At 49.7% G+C, this 20,360-nt stretch overlaps 1 protein-coding gene across 1 annotated transcript in view; it reads right to left on the bottom strand.

Moving 5' to 3' along the window:
• Nucleotides 1-6,919, bottom strand: part of RNF145 (ring finger protein 145) — a 56,123-nt gene extending 49,204 nt beyond the window's left edge. The window contains exon 1 of the mRNA XM_055127580.1: nt 6,693-6,919. The gene's annotated coding sequence lies outside the window, so the exon portion shown is untranslated. The remainder of the gene's footprint in view (nt 1-6,692) is intronic.
• Between the last annotated feature and the right edge of the window lie 13,441 nt (nt 6,920-20,360).

Below are 20,360 nucleotides of genomic sequence, written 5' to 3' on the forward strand. Positions count from 1 at the left end.
TGTAGCTTTTGGCCAACTAACTTGAAAAGAATACCCTGAGAGGCCCTTTTGAAAGGGGGGGGAGGTTAAGGCTGCTTGCTCACCTTGCCTGAAGCCAACCCCGGAAGTGACCCCCTACCTGAGCACTGAGCCAATAGTAGCCAACTCTTGTAGCCAACTCAACACCACCCATAAGCCCAGAGTTCAAGGGCTGGAAGAGGAGTAAGGGCTCAAGGCACCTGGCTTCCATGCAGCCCACCTTGCTTAGAGCTCCCACAATGCAAGGTATGGCCTCCACCCAATAATAATAATTATATTAAAATATATAATATAATAATAATAATAATTTTAAAAGGCAAATTTTAAATAGCATGTGAAAAAGCATAAGGAACTCAATAAAAATTCTAGATGAGAGGGCAAAGAAATAATTCAGCGGCCGAGACAGCTCATGGTCCCCCAAGCCCCACCGGAGCAACCCTTGACAGAGAGACACGAGAAAACCCTGAGCACCCAGATACTCCCCCAAAATAATTGTAAAAGAACGTACTTAACTTACAGCCATCGCCTAGTCTTGCCTTTCCCTTTACATTCAAAATAAAAGCGCAAAACATGAATGTCCCTGAACTAGGTACAAAGCCGAGAACCAGAGATACAGAGAGGAAGCGCTGCTGGTAACATTATTTCCTTTACATATTGAGAGTCAATATGTCAACATCCCATAACCTGCCTTCAAGTAGGAAAGTAACACTCATCAAATTCTTCCGGGGATATGGACCAGGGCAGCAGGGGGAGGGTACAAGCCTTGTCCTTGCTTAGCAGAGAAGGAGGAAGTTCACAGAAACCCTCTTCTGAAGGGAACAACTCACACATGGGTTGTTTACCTGCTGCAGCTAATTAGTCCAAGGAATTAAAGGAAAGAGAATGGGACACCCGAACAGGAAGAAAGGACATTTTCAGAATAAGATCATTCTGGATTGTTGGCTCTAACAACATCCTTTTAAGAATTTTGCTGAGAAAGCGAAACACATCTCTGGGCTTGGCAGTGATTTCAGACTTACAGGACAAATGAAAACATTTATTTCTGAAGAAAATTACAGTGACAGATTGCTATGCTATGGTTAAATATTTGTCAGAATTTCCATCTTACCCTCTAATTTTCATCGCTTTCCAGCTAAAATAGTTTGGTGTTTATTTTTAACAGCACTTTTAACTTGGCATATTATTAATAAAGGTTTTTCAATCAAGGAGAAACTGATTCCACTGATCACAGACATGTATCATTCCCATCATCCAAACACTTTTATAAACTTCACTAATGATGCAGAATTAACATTTTTAGGGGCCGAAGAGATAGCACAGCGGGTAGGGTAGCAGACCTGGGTTTGATCTTTAGTATCCCACATGGTCCCCCGGGCATGGCTGATCCCTGAGCACTGCTGGAAGCAGTCACCCCTCGATCCCCCACCCCCCCAAAAAAAAAAGAATTAACATTTTTTAAATCCTGGTTCTTTTCTGAATCCTACTAATTCTAATTACTTTAAAATGAATGCACTAGACCCCTACCTTTGATAATTTTCTTAAGAAAAAAATATATTTGGAGAGTCAAAACCAATAACTATGTTTAAAGGCAGAAAACAGGACTAAAAACTAAAATCCCTAATTAACATGTATTGTAATTTACACCAACCTTCTCAGAGTTTTATTGAATGAAAGAAAAAATTCTTGGGGCTGGCGAGAACAGGGAAGGTGCTTTTCCTTGCAGAAGGTGGACCCAGGTTGCATCCCGGAGGGTCCCCCCCACCCCGTCCCGCCCCGCCAGGAGTCATCTCTGAATACAGAACCAGGACGAGCCCCTGAGCACCACAGAATGTGGCCAAAAACAAAACAAAAAGTCTCAGGAAGAAATGAAACAAAATATTCGCTTCACATTCAGCAGTGGGACTGGGCTGATTTTCTTTTTTTAATCCCCTTCTATTTTTCTCTGCTTGCAATTGTTCCAGAACAACCATGAATATACTATAGGGGGACCCCTGCTCCCATAAAAGATTGGGCTCGGTCCAAACACTGGATGGCTCTACAGCACATCCAGAAATGATCTGCTTACTCTGATGGCCACGCTAGTGACTGCACACACTCTTTGAGAATTTATTTCAAAGTGCAGAAAAACTCTAGATTTTTCTCCCAAACCAGCAGTTACAGGTAAAATATATAAATAAATAAATAAATACATACATACATACATGGCCCAAGATAATCCCACTGATGGGCTTTATACGATCCTGACTTTTTTTTTTCCCTGTCCCTAGAAACCAATATAAATCCCTCTTTTGGCTGAGGGTAGTGCTTGCAGGATCCACTTATCTCATCTGATTCGGGGCTTTAGTTTGTTTTGCTTGAGCTTGTTTTGGAAGATGATGTGCTGCGGTGCTGGAACCACAGAACCCGGGGCCCTACTGCCGAGCTACACCCCCAAACTGCTGAGCCTGCTGAGTTATTTTTAAACGCACCCCCAGTTCATCACTTACTGTAGTTACTCAAGGGTAAAAACATTTCAACACCACCAACAACAAAACAATCCTACATTGGAAACCTAACTCTAAACTGGATGAGGGGGAATTTTTTTTCCTTTTCGTAATTCTTGCAGAAGATCGTCCCCCCAAAGCCGCTCGTAAGTAGCACCGTTTGCTCTTCGCCACCACTATTCCAGACTTACAGAGAAAAAAGGAATAAAAAGAAAACCGGGTCCCTTAAAGCTGTTAGCACAAAAAAATACCAAGATGACAGAACCCGCAAACTCCACCACATAATACACGGGAAGCTGGACAAGTCCGAGGCAAGAGGGCTCTAGGGCAGGATGGAAAATGCCCGTTTGGTAACAAGTCTATTACTTAGTATCTGCTCCATTTAGTTCTGTATGTCAGGGCTATCGGAGCAAGTCCCTGCAAGCTAACCATGTTAAAAGGGATCGGGAGAAAACACTTTTTTTATTTGTTTCTGTTTTTCGGCCACACCCAGTGGAGCTCAGGGATCACTGTTGGCGGGCTGGAGGGGGCTAGACAGGGTCCCAGGGACTGGCAACTTCGTGCAAGGCAAGCACCCTCCCTGCTATGCTACTGAGTCTCGGAGGAAACAAACTTTAAAGCTTGAGAATCAATTCTAAATTACTACCCACAAGAGTTGTGGAAGGAAAACGGGGGTGGGGCTGGAGGGAATCTAATCCAAATTAGTGCCACGTGAAAGGGTGGTGGCCACCACGAATACTAACACTACAGGGGTCGGAGCCTTAGTACACCTAGTGTGGTGTTCGCCTTCCGAGTGGTTGACCCAGGTTCGATCCCCGGCATCCCATATGGTCTCCCGAGCACCACCAGATTCCTGAGCACAGAGCCAGGAGTAACCCCTGAGAACTGCCAGGTGTGCCCCCCCCAAAAAAATGCTAATACTACATTACAGGCACCACACAATACGCTAAAATACCCTGTAAGCAGACACCTGAAATTACTCACACCTGCCAAGTATTACAAATGTGAAATAAAAACGGAACGTTCTCTTCCAAGACATCTATCCTACTGCAGAACTCTGGCTCAAGATTTATGTCTGAGTGGAACAGAACTCAAGAATTGCCTGAGAACCAACATATCCAAAATAACCCTAGACAATGCGCAGGAGTGACAAAGGCAAAAAAAAAAATTTTAAAGCTTCACAGCTCTAGAGTCAGATGTTTGAACTGCTGTTCTTTCTGCCCTGATGTATTATCCTAATCTACACACATTCTACTCTCCATGCAAGAGTTTACAATTTTCTCCTTATGGTCAAGAATGGAGAACACTCAAGAATGGCAGGACAGGGGGCTGGAGCGATAGCACAGCGGGTAGGGTTGCCTTGCACAGCGGGTAGGGCCTTGCACGCGGTGGACCCGGATTCGATTCCCAGCATCCCACAGGGTCCCCTGAGCACTGCCAGGAGTGATTCCTGAGTGCAGAGCCAGGAGTAACCCCTGTGCATCTCGAGGTGTGACCCAAAAGCCAAAAAAAAAAAAAAGAAAGAATGGCAGGACAGGGCCAGAGCGATAGTACACTAGGTAGGGCGTTGGCCCTGCATGTGGCCGACCCAGGTTTGATCCCAGGCATCCCATGAGGTCCCCCGAACACCACCAGGTTCATTCCTGAGTACAGAGCCAGGAGTAACCCCTGAGCATCGCCAGGTGGGACCCAAAAAGAGTGAAAAAAAGAACACTCTCAGTGGTGGAACACTTGTCTTACATGTTTGAGGTCCTGGGCTAGTCCCATCAGCTCTGCCAAAAAAACAGTAAGATTTTTTAAATTGTCTCCCCTGAAACTGTGAAAAGAATTAGAAACAAATCATACTCCAAAACAATGCCTTAGCGAGTAAAATGTGATACAAGCGAAGAAATGCTCACACAGTAAACCAGCTTTTAAAAAAATATTTTTTTTTTAAAGATCTGACAAAGACCAGTTTCACTGAGTGAAACTTCCAGGAGGGGAAGCAGTCATCCTTTTACAAAAACAGCCATGGCTTGTGCAAGACTTACGTGGCAGAGTTCACACTGGGGAGGGGATGTGCTGGGACCCTACACGGTCCCCAAAGCGCTGTGTCACTTGGGTTTGAATAGGACCAAATCCAACGTAGTATTCCCAACACCTACTTTTTCAAAAGGCCTGGCTCATCTCTACGTCCAAGAACCACGGAAAATGAGGAAGAGAAACGGGGAGTGTGATTTACCAGGGAAGGAGGTTTCACACCTCCGAGACAAAATTCCCATTTTAAGACCAAAAAAAAAAAACCCAAACCCATCTGACCCAATTGAAAAATGACTTGCTACGTACGGCGCTTTCAGGGCGCCCAAGCCTGAGGGTTTCCACACCTAAGTCCCCCATCAAACAGAGTAACAACAAAACTATAATTCCTCATTAATCTCCTTTCTCAGACCCATCCAATTAAAGGGGAGGGAGGGAGGGAGGGAGGCGGAAATTTCCGCCATCCGCTAAAACAAGATTTTCTGGCCATGCACTTTGAGAATGGCAGGCCCTGAAAACCCTCGGCGGGCAAAGTCAGTGAGAACCTCTGGAATCCTTAGCCGAAAAAAAATTAAAAAAATCAGCCGAATACTGCCAGCCCGGAGAGCGCATTTCTTACATAAGCTCCGCACGCGCTTTAAATAGAGCTGGTCCTCCCGCTCCCACTCACCGCCAGCGAACTTTGCGTGCACCTGATTCCCACGTCAAACTACTAGCGATCCTTGTAGGGGTTGTGTGTGTGTGTGTGTGTGTGTGTGTGTGTGTGTGGTTGTTTTTTTTTTTTCCCTCTCTCTCTTTTGTCCCCAACAGTCAAGAGCTGGAGCCCGCTCCAAACACAAGGGCCATTTTTTTCCACTTCAGGAGCCAGACGGAGGGAAAAAGGGAAAGAAAAAAAAAAAAGAGTGTCTCCCTCTGCCATTGGGCGCTGAGCCTGGGTCACGACTGCAGCACCCACAGCCAGCTCATCCTTTGGGCAGGAGTCAAGATTCAGCGGAACTGCACGCTCTGCTTCCAAAAAGAAAAAAGAAAAAAAGGAGGGGGAGGGGGAGGGGGGAAGAAAGACCCCCGTTCCCCTTTCTACCTCTTCCTCCTCTCCTGCCCGTTTCCTGTTTCCTGCGGGCCGGGATCGCCAAGCCCTGCATGCATCTTTGGAGGCCTGCTTCTCCGCAGAAGCCCCCCTTTAGCCCGCGCCCGGCACCGCCTCCCTCAACCCCCCCTCACAGCGCCTGGCGGCTCGCAGACGCGTTTGAACTATAGTAACCCCGGCAGCCCGGCGCGCAGCGAAGCGGGCGGCGGCGAAGGCCACAAGCAGCAGCAGCAGCAGCAGCGGACGCTGCCGCCGCCGCGGGGCTATAGGGGATTACATTCCCGAAAACTCTGCCAAGGCGCGGAGAGGCCCGTGCCAAGGGAAGCTCCCTCCCGTCTGGCCCGGGGTGCCCGGCTCCCCGCGCCACGCTGCAGCGAGCCCGGGGTGCAGGGCGCGGGCTCAAGTGCAATGCCCCGCCCAGGGCGCGGGGGGCTCCTTGGCAGAAAGGGAGGGCTGGAAAAGGGAGGGGGGGGATTCGGCACCAGGCTGGGGAAACCCTAGGAAGGAAAGAATGGGAAACAGGGTGTGGGGGGAGAGGGTGCCCACCGGGAAGGGAGGAGCGGAGCGGCGAAAAGGATGCCCGGGCGAAGAAAAAGGCTGGGCGCGGGCCTTGCGCGCCCCCCCCCAAAAAAAAGAATCACCGCAACGGGGGGGATTGAAAAAAGAATTATAAGGAGAATTAGGGGGAGCAGACTGAGTTTGGGCGGAGGGGACCCTGGAAGGAGAAAGGGAAGGCAGCCTGCAGGCAGGCGCGGACAAAGCCGCCCGCGAGGGAAAGTTGCAAGTGGGGGAGAGAGAAGCAGAGCAGCTGCCCGACGTGGGGGCTCGCGCCAGGGCAGGGCCAAAGGGGGGCGGGGGGGGAGAAGGCCCTGGACCCGGGGGTGCTCGGGCGCGGGGCATCTCAGGAATGCCGGAGGGAGGTGATGGATGGAGGCGCGCGCGGGGGGCGGCGCCGGCGGCGGGAGGGGGCTGGGCGCGGGGCCCCGGCCGGGGGAGCGGGGAGGCGGAGGAGGGGGGGATGCCGCGGGGGACCCGGGGGCAGGAGCGAGGGGGCGCGGGGTGGGGAAGGGGAGGCCCGGAGCGGTCACCTGGGGCTGCGGCCTCCCTCGCCCTCCGCAGCTGCCCGGCTCGGGCCGGGGATGGCGCGGCTCACAGCGGCGGCTCCTCCGCGCCGGGCCTGGCGGGCTGCGTGCGGCGGGGCGGCGGCGGCGGCGGCGGCGGCGGGCCGGGCCGGGCGGTCCTCATCGTCCGCGGCGGCGGCGGCGGGCCGAGCCCCTCTCAGCAGCCGGCGGCGGCCATGGCCTCCAGCGCGCGCGCTCCTCCCGCCCCCGGCGCTGCGCTGCGCGCCCGCGGCCCGGCTCCCGCTCTGCGCCTGCGCGCGGCGCCGCCCCGCCGCCTCCAGCGCGCGCGCGTCTCCCCCCGGCCCCCGCCGCGCGCGCGTCCCCCTCCCTCCAGCATCAGCCGCGCGCGCGCGCGCGCTTCCTCCCCTCCACACACACACACACACACACACACACACACACACGCACGCACACGCACACGCACGCACCGCCTCCGGCCGACCCGCTCGGGGGATGCGCGCGCCCTGCCGAACCCACGTGCGCTCTGGCTCTCGCGCGCTCACACCTGCGCTCACCTGCCAGGCCCACGTGGTGGGGGATAGGGACGAGCCTGTGGGCGCTACTCGCCCCCCTTCACACCTCCCCCCCCACATAGACACTGGCCACAGGGTCGCCCGCGGGAGCATCTGCCCCTCTGCCCCTCTGCCCCTCTGAAGTGCTTCAGGGCCGGGGAGCGCTCGTCCATCTGGGATGGCCTGCAAGGCCTCCAGATGATGTAGCAGTGGATGACGGAAGGAGGAAGGAAGGAAAGAGAAGGAAGGAAGGAAGGAAGGAAGGAAGGAAGGAAGGAAGGAAGGAAGGAAGGAAGGAAAGAAGGAAGGAAGGAAGGAAGGAAGGGAGAAAGGAAGGAAGGAAAGGAGGGAGGAAGGAAGGAAGGAAGATAGGAAGAAAAGAAGGAAGGAAAGAAGATAGGAAGGAAAGAGAAGGAAGGAAGGAAAGGGAGGAAGGAAGGAAGGAAGGAAGGAAGATAGGAAGAAAAGAAGGAAGGAAAGAAAGAAGGAAGGAAAGGGAGGGAGGGAGGAAGAAAGGAAGGAAGGGAGAGAAGGAGGGAGGGAGGGAGGGAGGAAGGAGTGAGCGAGTCAGGTGTCTTCCCTGCAAACACTCCTGACAAGTGCCAAGCCTTGGCCCAGTGTGTCGGAAGAAGGCTGTAGTAGAGTGACTTGCAGTGGTAGGAGTCTGTTTGCCCTGTGCTCTGTCCAGGGGCAGAGGAGAGGTCAGTGTACACATCCTCTTTCGGGAGGCCAAGGAAGCCTATGGAAGGTCAAGGAAGCTCTACCCCGCGTCACTTGGCGTCACTTGGCACTGACGTGTATGGCCTTAAATTAAATGTAAACACACCTGTGGGTGCAGGAAGTGTTCCCCCCCACTCTCGCACAAAACGAGGCCTGAAGCACTGTTGTGTGTGCCCAGAGCCAACCATGACAGTGCTCCTCTCTCGGGCCTGGCAAGAACCCTTATTCTGGCTTTTCAGTGTCCCTCCCTCACCTGACAGTCCCCTGACCCACCCACCCCATGTCCCCTCCCAGCCACGTTCCTCTCCTCCCCTCTCCCTGCCCCCCACCCCCCCACTCATGTTCCTTGTCTCGGTAAGTTCCTGGAGAGCCAGCCACTACTAGAAACCTCTCTGGGCCTTGATGTTGGCACCGCCTACGTACACAAATACGTACACAAAGGAACACACCCGGGAGTGGCTGCAATGTTGCATGTTGCGACACTCCTGAATCTTGCTGATACTGCCTCAGCTGCTGCATGTCACAAGATAAATTACTGCCCGCTCAGCTCTACCGAGCCCCGTCTGCAAGAACTCACCCCATCCCTGGTGGGAATGCTGTGTGATCAGGTCTCTGATGGGTCTGTGTCGAGCGCATACCATTTCTTATACATCTACCACCTCGACATCTACAATTTCTTTTTTTTTTTTTGGCTTTTTGGGTCACACCCGGCTATGCACAGGGGTTACTCTTGGCTCTGCACTCAGGAATTACTCAGGGGACCATATGGGATGCTGGGAATCGAACCCGGGTCTGCCATGTGCAAGGCAAACGCCTTAACCACTGTACTATTGCTCCAGCCCCTCAACATGTACAATTTTTTGTACAGTCCAGCGTCCACACTGCATGAAGCTTCAAAATCAAGGAGAGTGGGCTGGAGCGGTAGCACAGCTGGTAGGGCGCTTACCTTGCACTCCGCCTACCGGACTCCATCCCTGACATCCCAGATGGTCCCCTGGGCGCACCAGGAGTGACCCTTGAGCACAGAGCACAGAGCCAGGAGCAAGTCCTGAGCACAGCGGGGTGTGGCACAAAAAATAAAAATTAAAGAATAAAATATATGGGGGTTCAGGGACACTGCTCAAAAGGCTGATACACAGGCCTTAATGAGACACAATATTGTAGGTCCCCCTCCCACTCCCCCACTGGCCCCTGCCCCACATCAGATCTGGCAAAAATTATGTCCAGGAGTGGTCCCAGGGTCCAAGCACTACTGAGACAAGACCCCTCCCCCACCATCACTGTAGCACTGTATCAATGTCACCCTGTTGCTCATCGATTTGCTCGGGCGGGCACCAGTAATGTTTCCATTGTGAGACTTGTTACTGTTTGGGGCATATCAAATATGCCACAGGGAGCTTGCCAGGCTCTGCTGGGTGGGCAGGATACTCTCAGTAGCTTGCCGGGCTCTCCAAGAGGGATGAAGAAATTGAACCCAGGTCGGCCGCATGCAAGGCAAACGCCCTACCCGCTGTGTTATTGCTCCAGCCCCCACACACACACCATACAAATATACACAGGAGGGGCCAGAGAGATAATACAGTGAGTAAGGTGCTTGCCTTACACGCAGCCAACCTAGGTTTGGTTCCCGCACCCCAAAGATCCCCTGAGCACCACCAGGAGTGATTCTTGAGCACAGGACCAAGAATCACCAGGAGTAAGAGCCCTGAGCACCATCAGGTTTGCCACCTTCCCAAACTCCAAATATATATGGGAGTATAAGATATCCAGGTGTATAAGAGTAAGTTGGGGTCGTGGCTTCATTTATATAGTACTTCACAAGGATACTGGGGCAGCTTCGATCTTTATTTTTGCTTTGCTTTTTGGGTCACACCCAGCTATGTGCAGGGGTTACTCCTGGCTCATGCACTCTCAGGAATTACTCCTGGCAGTGCTCGGTGAACCATATGAGTTGCTGGGAATCAAACCCGGTCAACCGAGTGCAAGGCAAATGCCCTACCCTCTGTGCTATTGCTCCAACCCCACCTTCAATTTTTTTAAATGAAGGAATAAAATATGATAAAAAAGAAACGTGGGAGTATGCATAAAGTTTATTTAAAATATTGCCATTTTATATAAGGGATTTGGGCCATCGTGGTTTTCTGTATTGGGGTCCTCGAGCCAAGCCCCCAGGACTGTGAGCCAGCTGGATTCCGAAGCCCTCCATGACACTGTGGCATGTGCACATTCAGTGATAAACCCCCAGTTCTCAGGAACCTTTGTCTCTTGCTAAAATTGTAAAAGCGAGCTCTACTTTTAGAAAATGTCTCCCTGGAGGCATCAGTCAATCCAATTCACAGCAAGTTCCCTCCACAAGTTTGACAGCTCTATAGAAGCCAAGTTTTAAACATTTCTGGGGACTGTGTTGCCAACTCTATCCAGCCACCTTTCCTGGGGGGTGGTGATGGGGGGGTGCTCCTTTAGCTTCATCATGACTTTGACAAGACTGCAGAGGTCATGGGACTGGAGCAATAGCACAGTGGGGAGGGCGTTTGCCTTGCACGCGGCTGACCCGGGGTCGATTCCCAGCATCGGAGCATCGCCAGGAGTAATTCCTGAGTGCGTGAATCAGGAGTAACCCCTGTGCATTCCCAGGTGTGACCCAAAAAGCAAACAAACAAAAAAGAAAAGTAGAGGTGATGGGGCTGGAGCGATAGTACAGTGGGGAAGGTGTTTGCCTTGCACGCAGCTGACCCTGGTTCAATCCCCGGCATTCCACATGGTCCCGCAAGCACCGCTAAGAGTAATTTCTGAGTGCAGAGTCAGAAGTAAGTCCTGAGTATCACTGGATGTGACCCCCCAAAAAAAAAACCCTCATAGAGATCACATAACTCAGGACTGATACAGAATCTTCCCGAAATGGAGAACGACTTTCCTTGGTCTCGTTTCCCCCGACCCCCATTTGGAGCAACTTTACTCCTCCTTGTCAAAAAAACACATAAGGTCAAATGCAAATTACGTTCATGTCCAGGCCTATACAATTTTCATTTCAAGTGGGACTGATTTATTCTTCCACGGTGAAATGCAGAACCTTGACAAGCCATACCTTTTGCATAGTTATTAGATTCGTGTGCTTTGTTTAAATGGAGTCAGTGCCTGCCCCCCCCCATCCCTTATCTTTTCTTTTTAATTTTTATTTAGTTACTTTTGGTTGGGGGCCTTGTCCAGCAGTACTCAGGCATCGCTCCTGGTGGGCTGGGGGCCATATAGGGTTCCAGGGGGCATCTAACCAGGTGGGCAATGTGTACGACAAGCCCTCCCCTGTCCTTTTTTTAAAAATTGTTTTGGGGTCACACCTGGCAATGCTCAGGGGTTACTCCAGACTCTGCACTTAGGAACTACTGCTGGCGGTACTCAGGAAACCTTAAGAAACCATCGAACTCAGATAGGCCGCGTGCAAGGCCGGTGCCATATGCACTCTATATCTCTCCAGCCTCTCACTTTTCCTTTCCTTTAAAGGGAAAACAGAAGACTTCCAAGTGTTTCCAAACCCTCCCTGTACATACTCTGGACTTGTCAAAACAGGGACGAGTCACGTGTCTCTTTCACCTTTGAATTTTATGGTGGCTGCCTGTAAATGCTGAGGTTCAAAACAAGCAAAGACAATTACTCCGGTAATGAAAGGGTTACTGCTATTATATTGCTGCTAGTCCAGTTTCGGGAAAGCACTGCACAGCCGGAAGCTGGTAACTGAACCAAACTACAAGGCAAAGGGTTTAAGAAGAAAGGGAGGGGGGGTGAGGTGCAGTGGAGAGGCTGTTCACAGGAAAGGCAGTTGCGATGTCAAGAAAGTGCTTTCTCGAGGCAGCCGAACCCACTCAAATCAGAAAAAGTAGGGACAAAACTCAGCAAAAAGTCCTAGAAGCAAGCTTAAGGAACTGTCCTGAGGCTCAGCCTAGACATAACAGGAATTAAACTAAAACACTGGAAGGAGAGAAGTGGATATTTATGACCACGGAACTGCAAAGTGCTCAGGATTTCCAAGGCTATCTTCCTGCTCACTCAGTTTAGGGGACACTGATGAAGATGTCAGCTCAAAATCCAAAAGAGTGCGTATTCGTTTCAGATCTCGACATTGCAAAAGATTAGTCCTTGGATTCCTTGTGAAATCCAGCGTAGCTGATAATCATATAGACAGAGTCCTGTATTGTAGATCTGCAGGGATCTGATGGCCAGCTCATGAAGCAACGTTTCCTTGGTTCAGAGACAAGATATCACATAATAGATTCCACATAATGGGACCAAAATTGGAAATACGGGAGAAAAGAGAATTTTCGTGTATTGATTCATTTAACTCGCTTTATCCATTCCTACTATTGTCTGGACACTGGAGGTTTTCTCTGTCCAACTGAAAAGTAGTTAACTTTCTCGAAAAGACAGATCTAAATGATACACAGAACCTCATTCAACCAGGCTCCAAATCTTGGTTTAATTCTGAAAGTCGATTATAAGAAAACAACAAAGTTCATCAGGCAGTGTGGCTTAGAGGGGACAGTCACTCTTTTCCTCATTTTTACATATTGTAAAACATATATATGTATGTGAATGTGTGTGCTGTGAAACATGGGAGATAATTTACATGCCATACAGCTATTACGCAGAGTCTCTTGCCTGCAGGCCTGGCTGTCTTTCCCGGGGGCCCCTCAGAGGGGATGGGCTCCAGCTTCCCTCCCTGCCCTGAGCAGAGCTCCCAGTGGCCGAAGACATCTGGAGCCTAACCACAGCCATGCTCAAGGCCCCTTTCCACACGTTCAGATGAGCCTCATGCATGAAGGTACCGGCAGAGGAATCCAGGTGTGTGGGACCCGGGGCTGAGACCTCCAAGCCTGCTCGGATCGGGACTGGGCCTGCTCCACCCAGATTTCCCATTTCCCAATAGCTAGGCGGTCACACCCAGGGACTGCCCCTGGCACCGTGTAATCCCACCCACGGCCAGCATCCAGAGACTTAAAAGCAAGCTCCCGGAAGCGCTTTGAGGCCCCGAGATATCTTATAGCCTACTTCTCCCTCTGGGAGAAACTGGCAAGCTACCAAAAGTTTCTTGCCCACATGGAAGAGTCTCACGAACTCCCCATGGTGTATTCATATGCCAAAACCAGTAACAAGCTGGGTCTTATTCCCCTGACCCTGAAAGAGCCTCCAATGTGGCATTGTTGGGAAGGACGAGTAGAGAGAGGCTTCTAAAATCTCAGGGCTAGGACGAATGGAGACGTTACTGAGACCACTCAGTAATTTGAGAAATTACTTCGAGAAACCACTTCGAGAAATTCGAAGATCAAAGGGATGACGATGATGATGATGATGACAGCTATTATAAGGTTTAGAAATCAGTGGTTTTTAGTATATTCACAAAATGATGAAATCATCAACATAATCCATCTTCCAACATTTCCCTTGTCCCCTCCATCCAAAATAATCCCTGTGTCTTAATAAGAACTCCCCCTTTCTACCAGCCTTCAGCAACCCAGAATCCTCCAACCCAGAATACAATTTTGTCTATTGTGACACTTCCTATCAATGAATTCATAGGAGATGTGACCTTGAGCTCTGCCTTATTTCACGTGGCATGCTTCTAAGCTGAAACCTTCGATGGTAGCACACATTGGAATATCATTTTCTTTTACTGCCAAATAAAATATTATTGCAGAGATAGAGCACATTTACTCATTCACCAGCTGATGGACCCTGGGGTCATGCCCATCTTTTTGACCCTTGTGAATAGTGTTGCTGGGAACATTTCTGTTACGTGTGGATGCAGTTGGCATTTGTCCCGGGCGGGGAGGCGGGGGTGCATATGCTTAAGAGCAGAATTGAATCGCTGAGCTCTATGGTCATTCAATGTTGAACTTTCTGTTTGTTTGAGGGCTGCACTCAGCCCTCAAAGCACCACCGAGTGCTCAGGGCCTATACCCCACTCGGTGCTCAGTGGCTGATGCCAACAGTACTTGGGTGACCACGTGTCCAGGGGCTAGAACCAGGGCATCCTGCATATAAAGCGTGTGCGCAACCCATTGAGCTCTCGGGCCCTTTCCTATGTTTAACTTTTGGAGGAACAAACCAGACTGTTTTCTGCAGCCCGAAATTCCACATTTCCCCCAGCAAAGGATGAGATGCACAAGCCCCGACTGGTTGGATCTCGGCCCCTCTGCCAAATGTTTCCCATTTATCATCTGTTACACAGGGGTACTGATAGCATCTCCCTCGCTGCTACAGAGAAAAATTAATAAAATGATGCATGCTAATATTTCTGGCACCAAAAAAAATAAGCCCTCCGTGCATGCTATTAGTTCCTTTGCATCTCGCTTCTGATATTTGGCAACATGTATGCCGCACTGAGGTCCGAAAGAGATCATTATAACTTCCTCTTTGCAGTAAGAAATGCAAAATATTGATGCTGAATCTTCTCAGGGAGAAGTAGAAAATTAATATAATTTATACTGTTTTATTACTGATTTTATCTTTTTTGTTATTTGCCGTGGAATATGTACCTGAGATGATATAGGAACAAACCTAGAAACAAGTCGGATGTTTGGTTTGAATTTTTCACATCTTCCTAAAACATTTTAAAAATTCTTTTCCCATCCCCCGTTTTTTATCTTGGAGAGTTTCAAATATTCTGAAAAATCAAATGAATAATCAGTCATATTCTTTGTTTAAAAAAATGTGGGGGTTTAGGGCCACATCTAGATTTAATATCATTAAAATGTGTATAGTTGAAGACAGAGAGAGTAGTACAGTGGGTAGGACACTTCCTTGCAAGCAGCCAAGCTGGGTCCCATCCCCAGCACCACACACAACCCCCAGGCCCCCACCAGGAGTGATCCCTGAGCACAGGGCCAGGAGTCAGCCCTGAGCACTGCTAGTGTGACCGGAAAGACAAAAACAGGTTTGCATACTTGAGAGTAAATTGCAGATATCACGTTCAACCCTTGAAGTCTTCTCTCCAAAAAATTTTTTTTTCCTAATATTACCAAATTCCTTTACCACACCTAATAAGAACATGAATTCCCTTAATATTTGTTTTCCTTTTGTTTGGAGGGAAGGAGGAAAACCAGGGGGGTTTTGCTCAGGGGAGGTTACTCCTCCTCAGCTCAGAACTCAGGGGTACCCAGGCCATGCCTGAGACTGTATGTCACTGTCACTGTCATCTCATCAATTTGCTAGAGCGGTCACCAGTAACGTCTCCATTGTGAGACTTGTTACTGTTTTTGGAATATCAAATATGCCACGGGGAGCTTGCCAGGCTCTGCCATGGGGGCGAGATACTCTTGGTAGCTTGCCGGGCTCTTCAAGAGAGTCAGAGGAATCGAACTCGGGTCGGCCACATGCGAGGTAAATGCCCTACCCGCTGTGCTATCGCTCCAACCTGAAACTATATAGTCCTAGGCATTAAACTTGGGTCTCCCATACACAATACATGCACTCCAGTCTTAAGAGCTTTCTCTCTGAACTCTCTTTTTCATCGGGGAGAGGGGAGCATGCCAATTAGTGCTTTGCAGGGGGGAAGGTGGTTACCAAGCAGTGCCAGTGATCAAACCCGAGTCCAAGGTTCACCATGCAATCCAGTCCTTTCCTGCCATCTCTCTGGCCCTTTCATCTTTCACTGACTAGTCAATATTCACATCATCGCAGTTCTAATACATCTGTTACACAGGAGCTGCCCTTTTTATTTTTTTCCCTAGCCAAGAGGCAACTAAGTTTCACTCGTCGTCCTGGCTTTTCTCTTTCACAAGCCATCTTGGCTTTTGATCCGTCTAAGCGCTTGTCCCTGGTGTGACTCTTTAACCTGAGCCCGTGGGGGTGTTGTTTGGGTTGTCGGGTTTAAACACACTCTCCGACCCAGCCACTTCCTCTTCTTGATTTAGATTAAGCCTGAGATAGGCAAGATTACCAAAGTGTCTGTGTTCATCAGACCTGATCGGCAGGTCCGTAGAAAGGACACTGATTATCACAGACCCTTGTTCGTTGTCGCCCGGTGTCTACTTCTAGGGCTGGCGCCATATAGCACAGCCGGGTAGGGTGCTTGCCTGACATGCAGTTGATCCAGGTTCCGTCCCCGGCATCCCACACAAACCTTGGAGCCCCGCCAGGAGCAATTCCTGAGTGCAGAGACAGGACTTAGCCCTGAACAAGGCCAGGAGTGGCTCCCCAAACAGAACATCAATATCTACTTTTCTTTCTCTCCTTTTAAGACCACCTTGAATATTCTAGTAGTTTCCCCATGATCATAGATGAGCTGATCTATTTGCCCAGGTCCTCTGTGGTTCGTTGAGGCAAGAATGCATGCTATGTGTCAGACCAATCAGAGTGAGACTCACAATGGGGTGGGGTGGGGGCGGGTCCTGAGATGGGGGGGCCGTGTTCACTGAACTATTGACAGCGTGGGAGAGTCAAGTTTCTTTTTCCTGATAAACTTTTTAAAAAGAATTGAGGACCTGGAGTCGTAGGACTGTGGCTAGTACAGCCCACCTGGGTTCAATCTCTGGCACTTCCCTGAACCCCCACCCCCACCAGCCTGCCAAGAGTGACCACTGAGCATAGAGCCAGGAGTAAGCCCTGAGCACAGAGAGGTGTGACCCCCAAAGAAAACAAGATAAATTTTAAAAAGGAATACAATATTTTTGGTGGGGGTGGCGGGGGAAGGGGAGGGGGGTTGGGATTTCTATGGAAACTTTCTTGGGTGCAAAACGGAAAAAAAAAACTAACCAGAAAATATAACCCAAGCTAGTAAAGAACCTAGAACATAAAATATCAGGGGGCTTGGGGGGCTAGAGTGATAGTATAGTGGGTAGGGCGCTTGCCTTGCACGCGGCCGACCTGGGTTCAATCCCCGACATCCCATATGATCCCCCAAGCACCACCAGAGTAATTCCTGAGTGCAGAGACAGGAATAAACCCTGAGAATCGCTGGGTATGACCCAAAGAAGCAAAAATACTAAATAAATAAAATATCAGGGGGCTCTCAGAGGTAAGCTCACTGGTAAAAAAAAAAATTTTTAAAATAGCATCTGCCTTGAGACCATGAGCTGGCTCCCTGGTGCTAACCCTTTGCACAGAATATAGTTCTGATACCTGCCACACGCTACAGAGCCCCATGCCAAATACCGAAACACTGTGTGCAATCTCCAGCACTCAGCCAGACGTGTGCAAGCTCTGCTATTAAAAGATATTTGATCCCCCTGATCAGGCAAGAGGGACCCTCCGATTGCACGTGTGTGAGCCCATGGCAGCTGCCGTAGCATCACAGCTAAGTGCATAGGACCTCCTGGAACACCTCATCAGGCCCTGCCGGGCCCTGCCTCGGTGAACACCACAACCCCAAGTGCTGAAGCCACAAACCAAACATTGGCGGCCCCCCCACCGTGCCGACGCTGTGACAGCAGCCACGAAGGGAAGGGGAGGCTGTGAGAACTGCAGGCTGCAGTCAGCAAGCATCCCCGCCCGCGTCCTTTGAGTCCATTAGCTCATAAATTAGCTTTCATTTCTTTTTTTTTTTTTCGTGAGTCAGCTTGGGTTGTGTTTTCTGTTACTGACATTTTTTTTTAGAAAGGGTTCTAAAGCATTCGATCTCTTGAATCTGCTAGTCGGGGTTAACACAGTGTCATGAAGTAACTGAAATAGATAAAATAATGAAGAAGGAAAGTGTACAGAACTACACTTGTGTACAAAGCCCATGAATTATTGCAGAATGCAAACATTTAACCCTTCCCCAGGAACTAAGGTTCTTCCGCATCTTTTTTTTTCTATTCACGTCTGTCTCACTAACCACCAAGGTAACCATTTCCTGCTGTCAATATTCACACTTCCTGTTCTTGTCAGCTTCAGCGTGACTGCCTAGCTGCTCGCTTCATTTTGCCAGATCTTAAATTCCATCTCCTTGGAATCACTGTCACTGTCACTGTCATCCCGTTGCTCATGGATTTGTTCGAGCGGGCACCAGTAACGTCTCTCATGGAGAGACTTATTGTTACTGTTTTTGGTATATCCAATACACACGGGGAGCTTGCCAGGCTCTGCCGAGTGGGCTCCAAACTCTCGGTAGCTTGCCAGGCTGTCCGAGAGGGGCGGAGGAATCTAACTCGGGTCGGCCGCGTGAAAGGCAAATGCCCAACCGCTGTGCTATCGCTCCAGCCTCTTCTTGGAATCATGCAGTCAAAATCAGGCTTTTTCGTGACTGGCTTTTTCTGCTGAAGATGGTGCCTGAGATTTGGGAATATTGTGGGAAGTAGCAGTTCCTTCACGGCACAGAATTGGAATGGGTGATGGTAACCGCCTCCCTTCCTCCAGGGGCTTCCACTGTTTCAGCTGGGGGCTCCCGTGGATCTGTTGTGATCCACGTGTGTCTGGACCTGTCAGCCGCAGCTCTCGGACACAGGGTTCTTGGGAACAGGCTTACCTGCTGGGCCTCAGAGTCTGCCGGCTCCAGCTTCCTTTGCTAATGCCAGTTTTCCACCCATTTAAACTCCTAGTAACAAAAATCCACTAAGAGTTCCCGTTGCTCTGGGTGCCAGCCTGCCCCTGAGTCAGTCCTATATGCGGCAGCGTGGTAAGCTTCTCGTTTCTGGCTTGCTTTGATTCTCTTTCTTTGGGGCACCAAATATGATTTACAATACCGTGAGTGGTAGTTCCATGCGATAAAACGTTCCAAAACCACATCCTCCGCCAGAGTGCCAGCTTCCCTCTACCTCTGTCCCAGCGTCCCTCCCGCCCTAATCCCCCTTCTCCCCAACTAAAATTCTTTCCATATGATAAGCCTCCCACTGAAAACCAGTTCTCAGTTTCCACTGCCTTTGGGCATTCATTTCTTTCCTATGCATTTTTGCATACCCCCACAGATAACGGAGATCCTGCTGTGGTGGTCTCACCCCTAACTTCATCCAGACCCATCGACGTAGCGGCACCTCGCATGATTTCCATGGTGTATACGGACCACTGTTTCTCTACCCAGTCACCTGGTCTGGGGAAATTGGTTTGTTTCCAGAACTGGGCTACCGTGAACAGTGCTGTGAAAAGCATAGCGGCGCAAATGTCTTTTCCGATTAGAGTGTTGGAGTCTTTGGGGCATCTGCCAAGAAGTAAAACTGCTGGGTCATATGGATGCTCAATTCCTCGTTGGGTTGTTGTTGTTATTGCTGTCATTTTAGAAGCGTCCATTTTCTTTTCCCAAAAGAAAAGATGTTGGGGCTGGAGCGATAGCACAGCGGGTAGGGCGTTTGCCTTGCACGTGGCCGACCTGGGTTCGATTCCCAGCATCCCATAGGGTCCCCTGAGCACCACCAGGGGTAATTCCTGAGTGCAGAGCCAGGAGTGGCCCTTGTGCATTGCCAGGTGTGACCCAAAAAAGCCAAAAAAAAAAAAAAGAAAGAAAAGATGTTGTTGGACCAGCCACAACATCCAAACCAGCAGGGAGAGAGGGTCTCTTTTTCTCTGCCTCCCCACGACACAGGTTGTTTCTGCACTTTGTGATGGGTACCAGCCTCACGGACACGACACGAGTAGAATTTTAACCCGCATTTCCCTAAGTGCCACGGACGTGGAGGACCTCTTATGTTTATTGGCCTCTTGGACTTCCTCTTCTGCGAGCTGCTTAGCCAATATTTCTCCCTGGGTTGTTTACCTTTGGCTTTTGGTTTTGTAATCCTTTGAATATTCTGAATTCCTTGTCAACGATGTCGGTGGTCAAAATCTTGCTCCCGCTTTCACTTTATAAATGACATCTTTGGAGGAATAATAAATTCTTCCATTTCTGGCCTTTTTTTTTTTTTTTTTTGCTGGATAAATACTTGTTGGGAGGCAAGCTGCTTCCCTCTGCTCTGCACGGCCGGCCCCGTCGTAAACCCCGTCCTCGACAGTGAGATCTCTCTGAACTCTCTGTTCCAAACCTCTGCTTTGTTTGTCTCCCCGTGTGCCAACACCAAGCTGTTTCAATGACTGTAGGTAAATAAGAAGTCTTGAGAAGCTGGTACAGTATGTCCTTCACCTGCTTTTGTTTTGTTTGATTCAAGAGGATCTTGGCTCTTTGTGTTTCCTTGTCTATTTTGGAATCGGTTTGTTTCCCGAGATCCCATTGAGATTTGCGGAGGGTAGGAAGGCCACGCTACAATGGGCAGTGCTCAAAGGGTACTTGAGATTTTGTGCTAAGGGGCTGTTCCAACAGCACAATCAGGCCTCCTGCATGCAAAATATGCGCTCAGTCAATGCTCTCAGCCGTCTCTCTTGGGCCCCGGGCCCCCACCTCGCAATTTTTCATTCAACATAAGTGATCTTGAATGTCTTTTATTTCATTAATTGCTAGCTGTCTTGAGCTTCTGATACAGTACTGCTAAGGTAACTTAAAATGTGCTGGGTTAACTTGTAACATCAA

Source organism: Sorex araneus, chromosome 2 (genome assembly GCF_027595985.1).
Source record: "Sorex araneus isolate mSorAra2 chromosome 2, mSorAra2.pri, whole genome shotgun sequence".
Classification (NCBI taxonomy): Eukaryota; Metazoa; Chordata; class Mammalia; order Eulipotyphla; family Soricidae; genus Sorex; species Sorex araneus.